The sequence below is a fragment of the Neltuma alba genome, unplaced genomic scaffold, assembly GCF_004799145.2.
Source record: "Neltuma alba isolate B1F8T4 unplaced genomic scaffold, ASM479914v2 tig00011033_pilon, whole genome shotgun sequence".
In the NCBI taxonomy this organism is placed as follows: Eukaryota; Viridiplantae; Streptophyta; class Magnoliopsida; order Fabales; family Fabaceae; genus Neltuma; species Neltuma alba.
This window is the reverse complement of record NW_021635784.1, coordinates 22,826-42,417: the sequence shown is the minus strand read 5'-3', so window position 1 is coordinate 42,417 and position 19,592 is coordinate 22,826.

Here is a 19,592-nt window from a genome sequence, read left to right as displayed (position 1 = left end):
TAATAGATGATCGATTAAACTTAACAGTATTGGGTTCAAAACAAGCTATCAATTAGCTAACACATATTTGATTAATTAGTGATCGAACACTTGATCAATTAATATGACAATTATGCAGAGAAACTTGAAAACTTAATTTGTTATCATCAAAACACTTAAATCCAACAACAACCACTAGAATACATAATGAAATAGATGTAATTTATCCATACAAAAATACTTTAATACCTTTCTTGTATCAATTATTTGATATACAAAAATTTCATTTCTCAAGTATTCAATTTGCAATCTAAGGCAAAACTTTGTTCTTCCTAAATCCTTCATTTCAAATTCTTTCCTACAAGCAATTTATAGCTTTTTTCAGCTCTGTAGGAGTTCTGATGATATTTATGTCATCAACTAAAATAATAATTATGTCAAACTCATTTCCATATTGTTTCATAAAAATACATGGACAAATTGAATCATTTTTATATCCTTTCTTCAACATATATTTATTTACTCAGTTATACTACATACATCCTAATTGCTTTAATTCTTATAGAGACTTATTTAACACTATTAAATATTCTTCTCAAGAACTTGAATTGTATGATTCTGGCAACTTAAATCTTTTAGGAAATTTCATATATTTTGATCCAAAATTATAAAATGGATGATACATACTTATGTTATTTTAATCTTCATAACATTTCATATATTGAATGACTTTCTTACACATTCTTTTGGCATATTTTGGATCATTCAAGACTTATTATGTAAATTTTACTATTTACTGAGCCAATGATAGGCTATAACAATATCTAACAAATGTACATCTTATTTTTCATACACCGCCAGACTATATATACATAAATAATTACATCCACCATAAAATAGTATGTGTCGTCATAATCATTATCGTACTTCTATGAAAATCTTTATTTTCATATAAATGTTCATATATCCCATAATACTTCATATTTTATGTGTTTTGACTATAGGTTCATAATTTTCTCATGTTGAAAGAATATAATCATGTATTCACTACTCTTTTCTTTTTTACTTTTCCTTTTGGATAAATATCTGTCTACTTTGCATGACCCTTTTACATGTAAGATCTTCTTTTTATCACGTGATATTATTATCAAAATCATTGTCGACAACTTTATTTTTTTCATTTTTATTTTTTCTCTTGTGACATAACTTATTGAGATTTTTTTCTTACTTTTTAGGTACTTGAACCTCTTCTAGGGTTTTACAATTAATTATGTCTTGACACTCTTCTAGAGTATATGCCTCATCAATATAACTTCTAATTTTTTTTTTGCTCCTCATTATTCAAAATATTCATATTGAAACCGATTAATCTCTTATGCTTCTGATGGTTTGGACATCGCTTAAGATGGTTTGGACATGTGTAGAGAAGACCATTAGAGGCCCCGGTGAGGAGGGTGGATCAGACAAGATGGAGTCCCATAAAAAGGGACAGAGGAAGACCGAGAAGAATGCTTAGTGAGGTCATTGAACGAGACCTCCTAGTCAACGACATATCTAAGGACTGGGTTGTTGACAAAGCACGATGGCGTCGTGTGATTCATATAGCCGACCCTACCTAGTGAGATAAGGCTTGTTGTTGTTGTAATCTCTTATGCTTCTGGTGTGTCTCACTTTTGTTTATACTAATTGGAGCATTATCAGCAAGAATAAGAGATTTAGAAATTCTCATTCAGGTCAGTAAGATATTTTATAGTATTTCATGAATGTAATGTTTGATGAATTTCTGGTCCATATTGAAATATTTGAGGATCTATATTTGATAGTAATAATGCATTCTATGCGTTTTCTTTTCTAACAACTCAATTTCTTTTCTTTATGTTGGAAAAACTTTGTCGAATGATAATCAACTAATTATGCAGTATAAGTCTTCTAAATCCATTTGTTTCTCTTAGAAACACCATTTTGTTCTATTTAGAGACAAACAAAAAGAAAGAGGTTATTACCCAACGTATGTCCTAACTTTCTTTAAATATCCATCCATGTGGATTGTGGTAGATTAGTAAGAATAAACATTGCACATTTAAACTTTTAAGATGAAAAATATCTAGCACCTAACCAAAAGCCAATTTTAATGGGAGATATGCATAATTGCTACAATATATCAAATTAAATATGCCAACACTAAAATGGAAAAAATAAAACTTGTTCTCATAAATACTGATCCAACTATTCATGGAGATATTAACAGATGATTTTGCTAGATCAGTTTGTTAAGCAGGCTTTTCAACATTAAAAGGATTATATATAAATTCATTGGCATCTTTAAGATCAAGTTTTAAAGATCACATATTTTAGAAATATTTATCTAAACAATCTTGCAAATTAATGTCAATTACACATGTTACCATTTTATATAGATGTATCTATCAAATATTGAATACGTGTATTGCTTATGTGCTTCTAAATGGACCCATATACATGAGTTTAATATATTTTAAGAAATGTAGAGATCTATTTAAAAAAAAAGATTAGTGATATTTTTAAAATCAATTTTTTTTAAGAACAAGCAGCACATATGAATTCTTAAATATGTTGGCTATTATTAAAGAATCTTTTAGTTTTTTTAATGGATATCAATACATAATACTCAATAATTTGTTCCATTATATGACTCAAGATGATCAAAAAAGTCATGCCAATAACAAATCTAATTAGATTAATAAACTTTTGGTTTATTGTACCATGTTTCTTTACCAACAATAAACTTTTCAATATAATATATGATTATTTATATGATATCCATTTATGAGATTAATTAAGCTATATAAGAAATATATCCAATATCAACTCACACTTGTATTCCAATAGTCTGTCCCTCAAGTGTGAGTCATTCAAACATGATTCTTTTATTCATATATTTCATAAACAGTTACTAAGGCTAATAACCTACATTTTGCTTAGAAGCCCAAGTACTTTTTAGTTAGTATATAATTATAGATTTTAATCTAATTGTGCTATCACATTTACACCCTTTAGAGAACCAAAGTTGTGATGTAGATTTATGGATCATATTTTTCACTATTAATAATTTGTCTGCTAAAAAAAATCAGTATTAGTTCTTATAGAACCATATTAATATTGTTACTTATAATTCTTTAAGAGCTATATAATTTAAGAGGAATGTGAAAGATAACTTTATTTCAATATAACATTAACATAATAATAAATAATTATGAGTATCATAGATATACTCTTGTGGTCCTATTTATAGGACAGTGAGAGAAGGGTTTTTTAAATCCGATTTATAAGTTATTTCATTAAATTTTCAGTGTAAATGTACTATTTTGCCTTTATTTGTTATGGTGTAGATAGTTATCTCTTTTGAAACGTACATATATTAAATATAGGTAAAGTTAAAAAATTGCTATATTTTAATAGAGAGTTAATGCATTTTAAGGTTTTTCTTGATCTATATGAAATATGCTAGAAGTGCTTTATAAATAAAACTAAAAGAGTAACTTGCAATACACAAAGAGAAAACACAAAAATGTAAAAAAAAAACCTTTAAAATGAACTTTTGACAAAAAAAGTACAAATCAAACAGAACATTCAAAACTTCTCAATATTGATCAAGGTACTATAAATATTTAAAATATTCAAAACTAATATTAAATTAGATCATATAAATAAGATATAAATAAACAAAATATAACCAGTAACTTTTTGATCTATTGGATCTATTTAATTTCATATCACACACTTATCAATACCACAATATCAAATTCTTATGACAATTTATTTCTCACAAATCACAATAAATTAAAAGACTGATAACAATTAAACATTATATACATAACCTTTTAAGCATATGGTTATATCTCTTCTGTTTTTATAGATATTTTAGACATTTTTCTTCACAACTTATATTAGAATTACTTTCAATATTTTCATAATATCACATGATCATTTTTGCTTCACAACCATTTTTTTTTACATTTACTTGCAATAAATTTATACATATTTGTCTATATGACTTCTGGTCATATTATAATATTTGTTCATAATTTTATTATATTGATTATAGAGCTATACTATTTTTTCTGTTATGATTCAATAGTCAAGCCCAAAGATTATTGCTCGTTCAGTTATCAATTCCACTGATACAATGTGGTTATACTCTTTATCACTTTTATAGATATGTTTCTTGCTTTCAATAGCACACCATCAATTTCCTCACATATTAGTCTTCCAAACCATGGAAAAAATTTTCAGAACTACAAAACTCTTTTGTATAATTTGATATTTAAACCATCCATCTTTAGGACTTTGATACGGATTAGCAAATTGTGATAATCTTACCATGCTATTTGTTGCAACCACAAGATAGTCTTTTATCAAAGAATTATCAAAATGGGATGTGGCTTCTAATCATCTAATCACAAGATCAAGAGTACAATGGCTATTAGTCATTCATTTATGTGTTTAACATTTTACTTTCTAAGATAACAATTCACTAATATCAATGATGATAATCATATATAGTAATGTTATAGATAAAAATAAACCTAATAGTAAATCAAGAAGTATAAGGGTAATAAAATCATAAAAATATAAGGTAAGAAATAGAAATAAAAATTTTCATATATCAATACAATGAACAAAATATTCAAATTGCCAATGAATCAGTAAGGTCTATATGCAAAACCATCATTTCATCTAAATAAATTGGAAAAATCTTACCACAATATATGGATTAAACTATCTCCATGCGATTAACTAAATCAACAAGAAGTCATGAGCTCAAATGGTAGAGTCTTGTGCTGATAGCATGTTATGAAATTAATCAACAAGGAAAGTAAATTAGAAAAGAGATGTAGACAAGAAAATAAGAGAATAATATTGTATTCCTTCACTTATTTCATTTGACAATGACATGCCCTATTTATAGCTATAGTCTTGTATGTAAGTTACACTTGTACTTAAATAACATAATGGATAATAAATCACATGAATATGAGTAGGAGGTGAGTTACAAAATTAAAGGTATAGTAAAAGAGTAATGCATAACAGAAGTAGTGGGAGTTGATAAAGTTGAAGAGGAAGAGGAGATGAACATCCACTCTTGATAATATTCATAACAAAACTTTCAATTCTACTTTATTTATTTTTAAATATAATTATTAAAAATTTTCCTTCGTTCGTCTCTTCTCCATTTTTCTCTGACGAAATAGAAGGTTAGGCATTAGTTAACATTTATTCGTATTAAATAATTTTACCCGAAATATTTATGATTACATGGCGCATACATGATACACATATTTATCGACAACGCTGAAGATATGCTTAGTCATTTTGTAGATGGTCCTAAGTTAGAGATTTTGATTAAAAATGTATAGTTGGAGCTTAATGAATTAATATATAAATTTAAATTTAAAATTCCCTATTCAATGGATTTTCTTATGAAAAAGGTGTAAATCACATAAAGGAGACATTTCAATACAGATTACGAAATTGATCATAAAATTGGTTGTCATATAAAAGGTGAACATACTAGATCCAACCTTTTCAATATTAAACAATTGATGGAAAAAAGAAACATAAATCTTGTTCAGGTCCAAAAGACACGCAGAAAATGTGGTTTTTGTTTGGTAATGGACTTTTTCATCACAAATTGGTATCAGTGGGCCAAATAAAAACCACTTAAAAAAGGGACAACATGCGTGGTTGAAAATTTTCGGGAAAAAAAAAATTAAGTTGATGAAAAATCCCTGGTTTAAGCTCATTTCAACATCAGGGCCTAAAAAACTTCAGAGATTATTTAACTTAATATTCATTTTTTCAAAGTTTTATAAGAAAATTGAGAATAAATCTTACATTTTGAAAATTAATTGACAAATAACCTCAGGATAAAAATAAAAACTAGGGTCGAAATAACTAGACCCGACAAAATAGGCTAGGCCCATTTAAATTGAGAGTCATACTCTTTTTTTTTTTAAAAAAAACATAATTTTGGAGTGAGCGGGCTTTTAGACTCTACCCTTTTAAGCTCAATCATGTCAATATGCCATTAGTTTCCTTACACTGCAAGTGATCTTCCCTAATAGACAACTCTCAAATATGCAATTAGCTTCCAATTTTCATAATGTGCAAGTGATCTTCCTTGATATGTAGTTACCAAGAAACAAAAAAACTGGACCGGACAATAAACCAAACAAGACACTGGTTCAAGGGTTAATGAGTTAGATTGGGGTCCGACGAGTAATAATTAAAATAACATGATTTAGTTAAAATTGGTAAAAAAAACTCATATTCTAATTATAAAATATAATATTTAATTTTTAAATGGGTAATCATGTTATAAAATGTTTATGTATATTAAATTTTTTCTCTTTTATTTATTTTATTCTTTTTTCTTTTCTTTTTCTCTATCTTCTCTCTCCCATGTGCCATGCCCAATTTCCTCCTTATATCACACATTACAAAGCAGTTTCTCTCTCCTCGGACGTTGAACAAACAGAGTAGACTAGGGTAGTAGCCACTTGTCTTGCCTCCTTGAGCAAGCATCACCATTTCTCCCTCCCCTCTCAAATTTTTTTTTTGGCCTGAAATCCTCTCTCTCAAATTACTTCCTATCTTCCTTACTTCTATTTCTTCCTCAAATAGAATGGAGAAAAAGCGAAAGACTAGCACCATTTTTCTTCTCTACACTTTATTCATTCATTCTACTCTCTCTATTATCTTTTTCTTTGTCTTCCAGTCTTCTATGAATATGAGTAACACAAACAAAGATTTCTCTTCCTCAACCTCCATGATCTCCTCTGTTCCTACTGCCTGTCTTTGTAGCATCCATGGTTTCCCACCAAAGATGAGATGTCCATTCCTTCTCCTGGAAACAGTGAGAGCAAGATTAGAAGTTTTTTTTTAAAAAAAAACCAACCAACCCAATCAACCCAGCAATTTTTTTGGTTTTTACTTATTTATTCTGCTTCATTCCAAGTTGTTCCAGGTTGATTGAAGGCCAGTTTTTAAACTAAACTAGATTAGACCTTAGACTAGTTCATCGGTGTCTCTATTGAACTGGCTGGTCCGGTTCAGTTTTTTCTTTCTTGGTAATTAACTTTTGTTATGTGCAATATGAACCAATATACAATCACTTTCTCTTACATGTAATTAGCTTCCATTATGTGCAAATAACCTTCTCTTATTTGCACTTACCTCTCGTAATATGCAATATGAACTAATATACAAAATTAGCTTATATAATGTACAAGTGACATTCTCTAATATGTAATTGCCTTTGATAATATGCAATATAAACAAACCCTAATCATATAAGGGTATGCACTAATGTTATTTTAGTTTCTCACCTTCATGCCCTAAATATCAAAGAATTTGAAGGGAACCCCACAACTTTTTCCTTGCTCTTCCGTATCTCTCATTTTTACTAACAAGGAAGATGATGAACAGTTTTGCCTCTTCTCTTTTTCCTTTCAAAAACCCTTCCTCATAAGGGAGATGCGATGACCTCTGCAATCTCCATCCAAGACAAATGATGGCAGTCATGACATGACCTCTAACCTCTCATCTTGTTGTTGCCCTGTCTTTCTTTCGTCATCTCTTACACCTCCAAATCTAATCTCAATCTTTCAGCTCCTATGACTTTGCCAACTCTGCCTGAAGGGAATTGAAAGACGACGCGCAGCGGAAAAACTTAAAATTTTAAAACTTTCAATCTCTTGCCCGGATCTACCGATCGCGTTTAAGTCAGGTAGTAAGAAGCATTACCTTTCGGTGTTCGATTTCCTGGTGACTCGGTGATTCCGCCGTTCAGGATGGCTCTGCTCGCCTCCTTTGTCGTTCGAAGTCGACAACTCCGGTCGGCTTCCTCTACCGGTATCCACACAAGTAGCCCTCAATATCGAACGACGTGCTAGCATCTATGTCCGTCTAGGGTTTTCAAAAATCCGTCCTCTCTCCTCACTTTTGGCTGTCCCTTATCTGCTTAGTGCTTTCACTCTCACTTTTAAAACCCTAGCTCCCTAATATCGAATATATAGGATGCTATAGGTATTATGAATGATATTTAACTTCGAAATTAATCCTAAATTAATTTCAAAATTAATACAATATCAAATATTGCATAATTAGATAAGAGAACAATTAAATAAATACGGTTTATATTAAATCCGTCTCACAGATTTAATTCACCTATTTATTTAATTCAAAAATAAAGATATGACGAAATTAATTTACATAGATCTAATTTATCCTTATAAATTAAATCTAACAATTAATATCTCTTATATTTATATAATATATATACGAATATATATATACACGTCCACCCTATATTATTCATTGAATCTGGACATATCTTAGATTCAATAAATCTGGACATCATAACTCGCGTTGGGCTATTTTGTGTGCGACCCTATAGGCCCATATGAAGTTGGCAGTGGGCCATTAACTATAGTGACTCACAAGTCGTAAGCGGTCTCTAGCAAGACATCACGACTACCCAAAACATATGAGGATCATTGAACGATGCAACCTTTCATACAACCATATCACGTCCCTTTTGTCACACGACATTTTGGTCATAGATGAGACATGGAGAACGTCATCCTCCTATTCATGACCGTTACTTTCTCGATCCCTGAGTAGTCTGAGTATAGAAATGGAACTACCTTTCCATTATAGTATGGCCATACATTTCTCAGATTCACTCATCGAGGGGCCCAGTAATGTCTCTCTACGAATGTGAGGGACAAATTCCATCTTGACCATTCACATTCCTCCGCATGAAAAACCACTAAGCCTGAACATAGTCTTTATGATCACTCGGTCAAAAGTGACTTTTGACTAGGTCAAAGCTAAGCGTTTCTCATGTAGGAATCCATGATGATCTCAGGTCAAAGGACACAATGACATGGTTTGTATATGAGAGAAGCTTATGACTTAACCCATGCAGCTCTCTCATAGCGGGTCGGTCCAACACCTTGTACTGTTACATGTGCCTATGACTTTAATTTATATCTCTATATATCTTTAAAGTCATACTGGTCTTATTTCATCTCTGCTCCCACATAGATGACCGACCAGAGACATTTAGGATAAACCATGAGTTATCCAAGGATAGTCATCACAATAAACATGCAAATAATATGATAACGTAATTAATAAATTCATAAATTAACAATGTTCATAGCAATATGATTGGCCCCTAGGGCACAATTTCCAACACTGCCACCCTTATCGCCTTTAACCCTAGCCAATCTAGTTGTATCTACCCTTCAAGCACCACTATAGGTCAAGCCTCAACCTAATAGAGAAGCACCCCTCATTGTTGTAGCACTAGGTTTAGCTTTTTGAAGACTACATTTAAAACTTTGAATTTTTTTTTTTTTACTAGAGGGGATATACAAAAAGTCAAAAAATAGTCGTGTTACATTCTCTAGATAAAGCGTTGGAGATGAAAGGAGAAGAAGGAAGAATTGGAAAAAAGAAAAAAGAAAAAAAGGGTATGGTTTAGACATGCAAGCTTAAATTTAAAGTGAGGTAAGTGCCAACTATTGCATTTCACCTCTCTTTCTCTATTTATACCATTTGGGATGAGATAATAACTCTGCAAAATCTAATTGAAAGAGGAAAAATAAAGAAACTTTTAGATTATGCAATAAAGTGGTAGGGGAAGGTGGAATAGAAGCTAATAAGCTTGTTTTATAGTTTACATGTTGGAAATTGTGAGAATCAGACTACTCATGCCTGATTTATTCTCCAGCCGCAACTCTCTCATCTTGCAATTTGGGGTTTGATTTCAGACTATGCATGGATAGTTTCATTTCCACTTGTTAGACTTGATGTGCTACTTTTGAAAGTTCTTTATCTCACTTGCTGCTGAGTTGAACAAAGATTATCAATCTTACTTCTTTAAATGTTCCACCACGATTAATCTCTCTTGCTAGTATCTCATTTGTACTGATGATCAATTTTAAATTCAAACTGCTAGTTTGTTCTTGCTATGAGAGCTACTATTTAAGAAAAAAAGATCATCAAGATTAAACAACCGACTTTTCTTGGTCAATCTTGCCAATCACAAGCTCAAAGTTACTGTTACTAATAATGCTTTTGTGGTTCAAAATTGGATTTAGTTGGTGACTTCATGTATAACCATTTTCTTGATAAGTTGGTTGTGGATTTGCCTAGCTAATGGTCTTTTAGTGGGAAAAACAAATGCTTGCCTCTACTTTGCAGCTTTATGTTGACCATCATAACCTTATATTCCATACCTACGTCATGCATATGCATTATTCCCAGCTCTCTTCATAATTTTCTCATGAACTTGGGTAATACCTTTTTTCATCTCTAGAATCAGGTTGATAGTATAAAATTGAAAATCTCAACACATAAAACTATGATGTTAAGAAATCTTTTAAACCTCATATATCTCTTGAAGATAGGCAAGAAATGTTCTTTAATAGGTTTATTTGTAGGAATTGTAAAAGAAAAGTAGGCATATATGGTGTTCATCAAGACAAAACAATTAACTTGAGCAATTGGGATAAAGCATTTCTTAGCATGGCATAAGTTCTATAAGCATCTCTTAATGCTTATTGTGGTTTTATGATTGGGAAAAAATTTCAAGTTTGGACTAGAAATTCATCTTTAATAGGATTTTGTTCTCCTCACAAAAAGTCATCCTCAAAGACTTCCTTGACTCTTTGTTGGGTTAAAAAGAATTTCTAAGGAATATTATCATGAAGAAGAAATTCACATAAAGTCTTAGCAGGTTGACTACTATTATGAAAGAAAAGCCTCATGATAATATTCTTATAGGTTCTATGATCAATGATGACCAGCATTATCAAACTTTGAAATGAAAATCTCTTGGTAACGAGAACTCATTGGCTTTTTAAGAATTTGAAAAAAAAGACATTATGTTTCTTTTGACTCTTCTGATTTCACTGTTGAATGTCTTGAAAAAGCTCTTCCCACATCTGAAAATATATAAGATGTTAGCTTTTCTTCTAGATCACATAAATTTTCATGAGAAGTTTCAATATCACCATTTAAGGTAAAGAAACTTAGAAGAACAATGACTGAAATGAGTAAAAAAAAGAGAGTTTCTTTATGGGAAATTTCTATTGATGACTTTCCTCCATCTAAGAGGACATGTATATCAACTTTTTTCTTGAGCCAGAGCTTACTTGAATTCCTTAATCTTTCACTTGATCAGGATTAGATTTTTTTTAAAATTATAATTCTATCATAGTAGCTAGGGAAGTGGCCCAATTAAAGCTTTCTTAGGCACCATGAAAGTACTAAGTTGGAATTGTTACGGCTTTAAAAAGGTCATGAAAGTACATCAGTGCAAGCAGCTAATCATGAAAATGAAGCCTGATTTTGTTTTTCTCTTTGATATTAAAATTAAGGTTGATGTTGCTTGAAAGGTACTTAATAGATTGTGTTTTTCCCATTTTGCTGGTACATATGTTATTAAACAACAGGAAGGTACTCTTGTTGCTTGGTAAAATAATTTAAATGTCTAAATCCTTGATATCTCTCCTTAATTCTATCATTATTGCATGAATGGTCATGGTAATTTGCCTTCCTATTATATCTCCTTCATTTATAGTCCTCCTGCAGCTAGCCTCAAATATGTTTTATGCAGATGGACCGACTTTGTTAGCTCTAATATTGATTTGCCTTAGATATTTCTTAGAGGTTTTAATCAAATTTTGTCTTTGTATGATAAAACTAGTTCTAATGGGTTGTCTATTGCTCGAACTAGTTTTTACATTGTCCTGAAAATGCCAATCTAATCAATATCACTCAACATGGTCAGACATTCACTCGGACTAATAGCAAGACCAGCTTAGCAAATGTAATGGAAAGATTGGACATGGCCTTTTGGAATTTTGATTGGATACAAGTCTTTCTTTCTTCTCATGTCAATACTCTTTCTCTTATTGCATCTGATCATAGTCCAACTTTCTTTTCTTCTGAAAGTGTAGTTCACAAAAGGAGGCCAAGAAGGTTTGAAGCCTTTTAGTATCACTTGAAATAATATGAAAAAATCATTCATGATCGTTGGTCTTGGGAGATTGAAGGTTCCCCTTGCTTCAGAGTCCATAGTAAGCTAAATAGGACTCTTTTTACGTTAACTAGATGGAGAAAAAGTACATCTAGGTAAGCTTGCCTCTCATATTTCTTTGGCAAAAAAAAATCCTTATGATATGTTCATGAAAATTGATCTAGGCATACCCTTCTTATCTGCTCAACTCTCTAATTTCTAAGATGCCAAACATAAATTGGAACTCCTATATGATTGTGAAGCTAGCTATTAGGCTCATCATGCAAAAATCAAATGATATGTTAAAGGAGAAAGAAACACTAAATACTTTCATGCTATGGTTAGTAAGAGAATAGCTATAATACCATTCGTAGCTTGCAAAAACCTTGTGGAAGTTGGACCTCTGATCAACTTGAACTTTCAAAGCTGGCAATCTAATACTTCAGCTCCATCTGCTAGCAATAGAACTTGTCAACTTTTAAGGAAGTTATAAATGATCTTTTTCATATTTCTATGCCTACTCTTAACACAAAGGATATTCAACATCTCATGAATCCTTTAGCTTTGTTAGAGGTCAAAGAAGCTATTTTTGACTTACCCAAAGATAGTGTTCCCAGTCCAGATGGGTTTTATGGAAGTTTTTTTTAGAGGCATTAGGATTTTTTATGTGATGACATATTTCATATGGTTCTTCGCGTTTGACACTCTGAATATCTTTTGAAATCTCTAAATAAAATATGATTATTCTTATTCCAAAATTTGATAGGCCTCAACCCTTTAAAGATTTTTGACTTATTAGCCTTTGTAACATAGCTTATAAAATTATTTCTAAAGTGCTTTGCAACTTCCTCAAAAAGCTACTTGATAGACTGATTGATCGTAATCAAAGTGTCTTCCTCAAAGGTCGATTGATTGTTGATAACATCATGTTAGTAGTAGATTTAGTGTCTTAGGTTCATTCAACTAGGGCAGGGAGAAAGAAATTGGTAGCTTTAAAGATTGATTTTTCAAAAGCTTTTGATAGACTTTCTTGGAATTTTATTACTGTGACTATGAAATGTATGAACTTCCCTGATAAATGAATTAATCTAATTCAACAACGCCTCTTAAGGCTATAATACTAGATTTAGCTCAATGGTAAGCTTACAAATGTTTTCTTGTCTAATCGAGGTATTTTGCAGGGAGATCCTCTATTCTCTTGCCTTTATATCATTTCAGCAAATGTTTGATCTTGTATTCTCTCTCACTTGGAATCAACTCGTAACTGGAAGGTTATCAAAGTTTGCCAGATTGCTCAACCTATATCTTATTTGCTATATATTGATGACTCTCTCTGTTTTTTTTTTTTTGGGAAAGTATTGCCAAAAAATTTGCTTCTATTCAATTGTTTCTTAACATGTATTGTTTCTGGTTTGGTCAAGAGAGCAACAAATCCAAATCTTTCCTTTTCTTCAGCCTAAGTGTTCACATAGTGCTAGATTACTTTTCCCTAATTTTTTGGGCATTCACTTCTCCTCTAGATTAGGAAAATATCTTGGTACTTGGACTGATTCTTGTCATAGCAAAGCTCCTATCTACTAGCAAGTTTTGAACTCAGTGCCAATGGAAAGAAGAACTAGCTCATGACAAACAAAGCTATTATCCCAAACCTCTCAACTTACCCTTTTTAAGTTTGTCTTATCTGTTGCTAACATTCATGTGCTTTCCTGTGTTAAATTTTCCCAATATATATTTGATCAGATTAATGCTTGCTGTCTTAATTTTTTATTGGGATCTATGGGAGATAGGAAGAAAACTCATTTTATGAGGAAGGACATCCTTTTTAAACCTAATAATAGAGGGGGACTAGGCTTAAGGTCAACAAGAATCATTTGACATGCACTTTTGGTGAAGTAGGTATGGCTAATTATCTCCTTTGAACCATTGTCCTTATTGGCTTCCACTTTAAAAGTCAAATATATTGATCTAAATACCCCTATGATTATAAAGAGACCTTACAATTTCTCTAGGCTTTGGTGATTATGCTGGTAACAGTACTTTAATTCCTGTTAACCATCATTTTTGCTTGCAACAACAATGAATATTCATTATGTTGCTAACCTATTATTGCATGTCCTTTTCTCTTGGAATTCGCCATTGATTCGCACACTATACTCTCTAGCTAATGCTATTGCTATTCTTGAGACCCTCATTCTCCATTTTGAATCTTTCAGATAATTTATATTAGAGTGATAATACCTCAGGTTTTTAAAAGTTAAGGATGTGGTGACACATCTTACTGAATCTTTGATTCATTCTAATAGTGGCTTTGATGACTTTTGGAGATTTCTTTGGAAAATCCCATTTCCTTTCAAGCAGCTTCTCTTTATATGAAAATTATTAAACAATGCATTACTCTTTTGTGATATCTTGAGGAAACATCACCTAAATACTTTTGGCCTCATCTACTTGGGTGTGAAGCTAAGGAATCTTGGAAACATTTATTTATCTCATGCCCGCTATCTAGGTCCCTTTGGTTTGGTTGCTTTCTCAATAGAATTCCTTAGATGAACTTCCTAGATTTTAAAGTATGGTTAAAAAAACACTTGTCCATCTTCATAGAGATGGTCTTCCTTCTTTGATGTGTGGAATCATTTGTCTATTCAATAAAATTTGGAGAAAGTGCAATGATGCCTTGCATCATGGAAAACATAATTCTCCCCTTGCCATTATGTAAGAAATTTGAAATATAAATCTCTCTTGGACTTAGCTTTCAAAGGACTATCAAATGTTAGTCGTGGGCTTTGCTCTAATACTAGCCATAAAACCTCTTTTTTTTTTTTCTTGATGCCAAAGGCCAGGATATTTTCTTTTACAAGTATAAAATGTTGAGTTTTCATTACTATCAAGGCATCATATGTTATCATGGCCTTTCAATCAATGAGTTCTTATAGAGGAATCAATCTACATTAGGACTACCATTTCTCACCAAGTGTTTCAAGCTGCACTTTTCTAGATTTACAACTCTGACTTAATAGATGCAAGGTCTAAGCCATTATTATCCATCTACTATGTTCAAAAGTCTTTTATCCGTGTCCCTATGGATTCTCTCCATTTATCCTCCATAACCTGATAGGAAATTTTGTCATTATTCTGATATTTTTCTCATACATTTGTCAAAGTTGTGTCTTTGTCTTCTTTTCTTGGGTGTTTTAGCAATTCTATTTGTACTTTAACTTATTGTCCTATGAAAAACTCTTGACTTCTTAATATCATTTTGTCTTATTCCAAAAAAAAAAAAGAAAGCAATATGAACCATTATGCCATTACCTTCCCTTGTATGCAATTAACTTCCAAATTGTGTTAATAGCCTTCATGAATATGCAATTACCTTTCATTATGTTAAAGTGGTCTTTCTAATGTGTAATTACATTCCCTAATATGCAATATGAATCAATATGTAATTACCTTCTCTAAGATGCGATTAGCTTTCATAATGTGCAAGTGGACTTCCCTAATATGAAATTACCTTCCCTAAGGTCATATTATAATTTCGTATGCTCATTTATTACCCCTAAAAGACCTCAGTGCTTAGCCTAATTTTAGGGACCATTGTCCAATTAATTTGTTAATGAGGGATTTATCCCGAAATTTTATCAAAATTGTTTTCACTAAGACCAATGCCTGGCTGTTGTTGTTTGATTCTATAGACATTATTTTTTTTTCATGTAAAATCAATTCCTTTCACTCCATTCAGCCTTTATTATAAGCCATACACAAATTAGTGAAGTTAATTAAAATTAGTGAAGTTAATTAAAATTAATCATTTCTTGTAAAATATTAAAATTATCCTTATTAAAAATTATTATTAGTTAGAGGAGTTTGATTATTAGCTGGTAAGTTTAATAATTAACTAGGGCTATAGGTGGAAACAATCAATGCTTCAAACAAACGTTATATTATGAAATATGCCGTAGGTACTTGCAGTATTAGATCCATTTTCCCATATACTCTCTTTATATATTATTTCATTTTGTATATCAAATGAGTTGTAATTATGCAATTATTTATTTACTTGTTCTAGTAGAAATTCGAACCCGGATTAGACAGTAAATTGTTGTTGATGCTCTTATTGTTGTTATTGCGTTCCATTTTGCATTTCATATAATTAACATTTCCTCCTTTGCTCATTAATCATTGTCGAAAAAATGTGTATGGCTGTTATTTTCCCCACTTTTCGGCCTGAGTGTAACTTATCTACCGATTGAGGCAAAAGGGTGTGAAATTGAATATGAAATTCTTTGTGAAGGTCTCCATCACATTCAAGAAACCTTTTAGATTTAGAGTATGAAATTGAACATGGAATTGGTCGTCCAATAAAATATAAGTTTCGTGTACCCAACTTTTCAGGCCTAAACCACTTACAAAAATATATGTTTTGTAGGGTAGTGGACAGTTTTTTTCCATCACAAGTTACATAGGATCAAAAATTAAATCGATTATTGAATTAGTTTTGACATAAAGAATTAAAAGTCAGTGGTTCAACAATAAAAAATCAGTATATAACTTTGAATAGAGTAATATTTAAATAAAAAAATATCCATATACAAATAAATAAAATATTCGTATATAAAATCTAATAAAATAGAATTATTAAAGCATAAATTTTTTCACGTTGTTTTTTTTTAAAATTTAAAATGACATAATTTCAAGTTCAGTAAGGGGGAAAAATGTAAAATTCAATTTGGTTATCTTTTCAAAACTCTTAACTAGATTAGTTAGAAAATTCATTTACCAATTTGGTATCTTTCTACCGAAGCCAATCATGTTTAAAGCATTATTGGGTACTTATCTTAGGGATTAATTTTTTTTTTTTGCTACAGCTAACTCTCATTAGTCGGGTATTTGATACCATGTAACTTCCAATAACCAGTGAGTTTAATAAAACACTGAAATGAACCTTATCAAACTTTTTTTTTTACAACATTTGTACAGAGCAAAAGAATCTTCATATAATTATCCTTTTATTTCTTGTATTTATTAGTATTTTCTTATTATTCTTGCTATTATACCCAGTAATATCTTCACCTTTTTCTTTGATTTCCTTTCTCTTTCCCTTTTTTGGGCCTTAATCTTCATATCAATTGGACACAGAAAAGCCTTTCATCCATCATGAATATTTTTACTGATTCAAAAATATTCCATTAAAATGAATAAATTAAGAGTAAAAATAGGGGGAAAAAAAACTCCATGATATTTGGGGATGTGCAAGGACACGTGTAACCAGTTTGCCTACCATTACAGTGACCCATTTAAGTGAACAAAAGCCGAAACCAGGCTGGCCCAATATAAACAAGCAGGTTTGGCCCAATCCTGAGAAAATTATTTAAAAAAACAATTTAATTTAATTTATTGACAAACATATAATTACATATAATATTAGGATGGAAAATAAAATTTTCTAAAATTCCAAATACTCCATAACTATGCATTATTTTTAAATGATATCAAGTGAAGAAATCATTTTAAAATTTTAAATAAGATTAACGAATTGAAATCTTAAAAAAATTATGATAATCATAAAGTGAATTTACATATAATCTGTTAATAAAAATTGACACAGTATCATATATTCAGATATCCTAAATTCATGTCATGTTTTAAATTTTAGTGTACAACTATTACTTGTTTATAATGCTAAATGAAGATGGATAATATTAAACGAAGGTAATTAAGATTCAAAATGGTGTAACATTATTAGGGGAAAAATAATGTGAAATTAAATGGATGATAAAACTGAAAAAGCCAAAATAATCGTTACAAAGTGCATAGATTTTATTTTCTCCTCAGTATATGGGTGTTTTTTCTTATGAAGACAAGCAAATAGGCATGGAAGAAGTAAAATGTATTCATATAAATTAGGTTAGGCACCATTCATTTTGAGTTAGTCTTTCTACATATTGCTATATTTTCAAATATCCCTTAACTTTAGTTTGGTTTTTTTTGGGGGGGGGGGGGGGGAATAAGAGAATAAGTGTTTAAAAGTTACAATAAGATAACGAGCAGAAAAACTGCTGTAAATAAGAAAAGAGGGCAAGGAAACAACATAAACAGAATGACAAGAGAAAGTAGATAAAAAGGATAAAATGTCCTACCAAACAACATCTACTGAAGATGGTTGAGATGTAGGAATGAGGATGAATCTCTTCTGGATGTAAGAGATTGATAACACTGGTCTTAAATCTACATTAACGAGGTTGGAACGATGAATCCATGAAAAGGATGTACGAAGACACCTATTCACAAAGATTGTACCAGCTCCATAATTACATTTTCACAAAAATTCCTTCAAGAGCGAACCTTGATAGCAGATGGCTCCATAATAGCAATGATTCCTTGATTTTTTTAAAATTTATGAAGGAAAATATTCTAACCTGATAGGGCTTAGGAAATTTAGAAGTAGAATTTAGAAGAAGAGTGAGAGAATTTGAGAAAAGGGAAGGGAAAGAGAGAAGAATATCTACAACCAGGATTTGTAATTCTAGAAAGAGACAAAGAAGATATTCTGAATAATTCTCATTCCATCCATAATATTGCATACAGAGTAGCTTAACTAGTCTGACAATACGATAATTGGAAATAACTACCTCCTAACTTCATGATAGAGAAAATAAGACAAGAAACTAAAAATAACTTAAGCCTGCATAACTACCCTCACATAACTTCAAGCCTTATCCAAACATGCCTTCCTTGAATAGACAAGCAAGGGACGCTGGACTCTAACATAGCCCTTGTGGTTAGGGCATGAATGCGATGACAACATCTGTCGATTGTTGTAAGCAGCTGTTGGATTCGAGGAAGTTATACTCAAGAATAATTGTAAACTTTGACCTTCATGAGTAATTTCTTGAGGATAAGGTAAAATACCCTTTTGAAGAGCCAGATTCCTTTTTGAATTAGAATCTTGAAGTACAGTATAAGCACTATGCAAAAAAGTGAAGGACTGAAGGAGTAGAGAAGGAGAGAATTGGAAGGAGAGGGCTAGGGAGAATATATATAGAGGACTTGGGGGTGGGGAGAGAGCAAAACAATAATTAGTAATTCATTTAAGCGCGTATCAAGTGTTGAGACATCATTCAAAAGCAGTAACTTATGAATTAATGATATAGCATGCTAAAATTCCAAAACTAAATACAAATAACAATTAATAGTTAAAAAATAACAATGAAATAAGAATTATGTAAGTGGAGGATTTCAAACTAGGTGGTTTAAATGGGAAAAAGTTACATGAGTTATTTATAACCAGAAAGTACCCAATAAAGTGAAAAAAAATTTTTGCTATTAAACTAGCAATGCTGCTGAGCTTAGGGGTAAGTGACGAGTTGGGCTGGCAAAATACGAGCTCATTTTGATATGGGTTTTTTCAGTCCACACCTACCACCTGCAACTAGCTAGCCCTTTTTCTAAACAAATATTTTAATTTTAACAAAAAAAATTTGATCATTTTAACTCAATTTAAATATATCATTGTATTTTATTAGGAACTTTAATTTTAGGTTTG